This window comes from Etheostoma cragini, chromosome 24 (genome assembly GCF_013103735.1).
Source record: "Etheostoma cragini isolate CJK2018 chromosome 24, CSU_Ecrag_1.0, whole genome shotgun sequence".
In the NCBI taxonomy this organism is placed as follows: Eukaryota; Metazoa; Chordata; class Actinopteri; order Perciformes; family Percidae; genus Etheostoma; species Etheostoma cragini.
The window spans coordinates 8,542,486-8,546,939 of record NC_048430.1 but is presented as its reverse complement, the minus strand read 5'-3'; the positions used below and the strand labels follow the sequence as shown (position 1 = coordinate 8,546,939).

The following is a 4,454-nucleotide window of genomic DNA, read 5'->3' as shown; positions in this document are numbered from 1 at the left end:
GTGCTGTCTGGTGTGGGTGATAATGTACAAAGTCGTGTCGGGAAGTGTGGTTAATGTTCAAGATAATCTGTCTATTATGCGAATTCAACATTAGGACGGGAGTGAGTGAGTATCAATTAAATGTTCCTTTACATAGAAAATGTGATTTTTTTTTTTGACATCGATTCAAGCGGGCAGACCTAATATAGATTTTGAATAAGTAGCTATAAGTGAATATAACTAGAAATAGTTCAAATAGTGTGACTGCAGCAGAAGCTCCCTCTCTAAATTACTATGGTGGAACTCAATGTGCTTACTAATTGAGTCTCAGTGCTCCGAGGGAACTAATAGACAGAGGAGAGAGGGAAGAAGGAGGGGGAAAAAGAAGGGGTTTTTCTGTTCATAAACAGTGTTTACTTAAAGCACCCCATAGCCTTATTAGTATTAATAGCAGCAACTTCAGAAAGCTCATATTCTGCCATTGGACAGTTTTGTATTATTTATGATTGAAATGAAAGCCTGAGAATGCAGCAGCTATGGAGAAGAACTGCATAGCAAACGATGTTGCCTACCCCAGTTTACATAACCAACACTTGGGTAAACAGCGGACTAAGTGCAGCACAGGGCGAGAGGAAAAATGAGAGCAAAATGTTATATCCACACATTAGCCTATTTGAGGCGAACTTTTGGAGGAGGCTAGCAGAACACTGCGGAGCTTTTGATGCAGCTGGTCTTCATCTGCAAGTCCTTTTGAGCATGAAAGTGTGGTGCGGTGCAGAACCTCGCCTCCAGTGCAACTTCTGTAATGTTGATCTGAAGAAGTCAGGTCAAAATAAGCATGCTGGAACTTGAGAGCTTCTCGCCTTAATTAAAGACACCATCTGTTAAATTGCATTATTAAGCTGTTAGAGTGATCATTAGAGCAACCAAACGGGGCTTTCATTTTCTGCTCTATTTACAGGCAGTGGGATGGCATGTCAAGCAATGGGATCTAGGTTTAGGGCTCCAGAGCTCCCCTGCTGAGGTGTCTTTGAGCAAGACACGGAATTCTTGCTGAGGTTACAGTCCCTGACGTAGCTGATTCTCCAAATATGCAACTTTGAAGCAAATCTAGAAACATTCTAAAAGTGCTTTTCTGAACATCAGGTATAATCCTTATCCAAAACAGCCTTACTATGAGAATAATTTACTCCACAAGATTTTTGTTTACTCTATCCAGAAAGTGTGTTCCATCCACAACTTTCCCCTTGCACATGTTCCCATCTATTCCAACTTAGCCGTTTAAACCTAACCCTTAGATGTTGTTTTTTACCTTCAAGACACACATTAAAATCACCACCAAATCACTACAACATATACTGAATCAATCTTTATTTATATTAAATTAAAAATATACTTTTGACAGAGTCATGTAACAAACATGAGGAACGGTATTTCTATGATATAAAGCTTTGGGTATGGTTTCAAACAACTCAGAGAAATGGTCAGCAGTGACCGTCTTGGATAAAGGGACGCGGGGAAGTATGGAAAGCTAACTTAGGCAAGGAGGAGTTACTGAGAATGCCTTCTCTCTACTATGTCTCCTCTGAAAGCATGCTAAACTAATCCAAAATGAAAACAGAACAATACTGGGAAGGCTGTGCTCTGCCTTTCGGGAAAGAGGAGGTGGTCAGACGTGGCTCAGTAATATTTCCAGTAGAAAGTAAGCAGAGGAAGGTAACAGTTTATCTGGGTTAGGTGGCAGCACTGGTTTTAGTTGTACGGTAATTGGAAGGAGGAAGAGATAAAGAGCAAAAGAAGGTATTGTTCTGGGGTGTTTGGATTCATAAGTGACAAATAAAATGTGGCAGGCATTGTGGAAGCGAAACAGAGATACCAGGTGGATTGAACATCCTTCCACCCATAACCCACCATTACCACTTTTACAGTGTTCACCTAAACTGAAACATTACGCGAGGACAGCCACAAAGCTCTGGGAAAAAAAGGGTTTTCACAAGAGTTTCACATGAGAAAGGGTCAACAAGCACTTTTAAAATCAGATTCCCATTAGTCAAAAGGTACACTTACATAAAGCAAATATGTACGGCTCTTTTTGTACATGTTGTTATAAGCAGGAGAAAACAGTAATAGGAGAGAAGACCATATAAATTCAAAGCATTTCCTCCTTATTTACAAATTCACCCCCGTTGGCCATTTCAGTGCTTTATAAAAATACTATTCACATTTGTTGTTGAAGTGTGTTAGATACGTTTTGGAGGAAACCCCAAAGATTCTGTACATTTAAACTGATCTGATAATTTAAACACAGAAAATGAAATGCGATGATTTGTGCAATTAAGATGCAGACAACTGGCAAGAACGACACACATGTTAAATAATGAGCGGTAAACAACACGATAGTGGAAAATTAAATCCTATAGATTCAAGTCTTTTCCTTGAACAAAAACATCCTTGATAATACGGGAAGTGACTTAATAATAAAAGACTATACAGAGTACTGTACACAAAAACAAATCCCATAAGAGATTTCAGAAAAAAGGATTCTCAGTTTGTGCTACTGAATTCAGTAAAAAGAAAAGAAATCTGCGTTCTTTTCTCCCACGTTGAAATCAAAATATAATACTGTCAATCAATGAAGAGATTCAAAGGTGGAGGCAGTAAAACACTCACTTTGGGTACCATGCAAGGTGATATTGTACTATACATTAGAGTCTAACGCAGCCTATGTTGTTGGTGTGAAATATTAAAGGATGCACTTCAGTACAACATGGCTACATGCCTCTGCACCTCGGAGGAAACGGTAAAAAGTACAAATAAAAAAAGTGATCATCTTAAACACCACTCGCCATGGTGTGTTCTTGAACTGCCATGAGCCAGAGAGAGTGTTTAGGGCTGAGACAAATAGCAGCAGGTAACACAGTCCAATGCCAAGGTGAAATATGTTTGAAATGAGATATTAGTCAGTAGAGAGGAAAAATGATTGCTTCCACAAATAGAAAACAGATTGTGTAGAAACAGTGAACCAAGGCCTTTGACGAGATTTGACAAACTACCGGTATTTTCTTCTTCCTCTTCTGGAAATGAACGCTCGAGAAGATTTAATTGAAAGCGTTGGGTTGTCATACTGTTGGGACTGAGAACATCAGCCAATCAGCCAATCGTCTCATCGGTGTTAATCTATCTTGGATTCAAACACATATTTTGCCCAGGTTTTCAGGATAATTTAGGCCAAATAAGACAGACACCAAGGGGTGTCTTTTTTTCTTTTTTTTAACCACCATCGGGCTTTCTTCTGCCTTTTTTTCCTCTTAATATAAAGAAGGGCGGATGCCTCCATCGCTCAGTATAAACAAGCTCAAACGCACTATAAATATTTCACATTGATTTTAAATGCTGTCTCTATGTCATTAAATCCGAGCTACAAAAGGGACTACAAAATACTCCATCAAATAATCCCAATTTCATCAAAGCAGCTTTATAAATGCTGTTTGAAGCAGACAAAAACAACAACCTGGAAACAAGGACATTCTAGAAGCAATAGCAATATATATGAATAGCAATTATACTAATAATGTAAAAAAAAAAAAAAAAATGAGCACAGCTTACGGGTGGGAACACCTGCTAAAGGTTCAGAAACTACACAATTTTGTTCATATTGATTGAGCTTAGATGTGATTTTTGGAAGAGGCTCTTAACCCCATCATTACAAAATGTTCCCCTTGATCTTTGAAGTTTGGCAAGTTTTTTTCACCACCCACAGGTCTTCTGTTTGTCTTGGCGGAAGAAATGATGGCTGTAACAAAAGTGCTTTTAGCAGCATTGCCTGGAAGTTTGCCTGCAGAGGCATGGGTAGTGAGGGTGGGGACAATTCTCTTGGGTGTAAAGGGGCCAGCATTGTTCTAATAGTGATCTCAAGACCAAACTCTGTTGGGATAGTTTTTGATGATGTCCTTTGCCACTTGAGACCAGAGTTTGCATCCTGAATGAGGTTGGGTTTAGGCAACAACATATTTGCGGTTTCAACGGAGTTGAATATAAACTTAATTTCTAGGAAACAAGGTTAGTAGGTGAGTAGTCTGTCAAGTTTTGACTTCTGGGCAATACAATTGGACTTTCAACCCCTGCCAATTACCAAAGAGCAAAGGACAGACCCGTTATTACTAACTTTAAGTCAATCTAAATAAAACACAGATGTGGTTTTGATCTTTGTCTGTAATTATTTGTCTAAATTAAACAACGTAAAGATTTAAAATTGGGCAGGTCACTTTGCCACCTCAGACCACAAGAAATGAATCATTACTGCAGGCTACTGGTTTACAAAGACGATTCCTCATTCCATCGATGAATGGGCCAATGAATAATGGTAATCTCTAACAAGATTTGGGAGCTTAACAAGCTTTTTATTCAAGATGTTAAACCTTTGTGGCCGGACCAGTGTTGAGTGGACCGTTGGTTAGCAGCGGTACTGGAGCTGC

The 4,454-nt window shown here is 39.0% G+C and overlaps 1 protein-coding gene across 1 annotated transcript in view; it reads right to left on the bottom strand.

The window, feature by feature from the left end:
- LOC117939396 (receptor tyrosine-protein kinase erbB-4-like) overlaps window positions 1-4,454 on the bottom strand; it is a 238,984-nt gene that overhangs the window by 2,839 nt on the left and 231,691 nt on the right. The gene's annotated exons all lie outside the window — the stretch shown is intronic.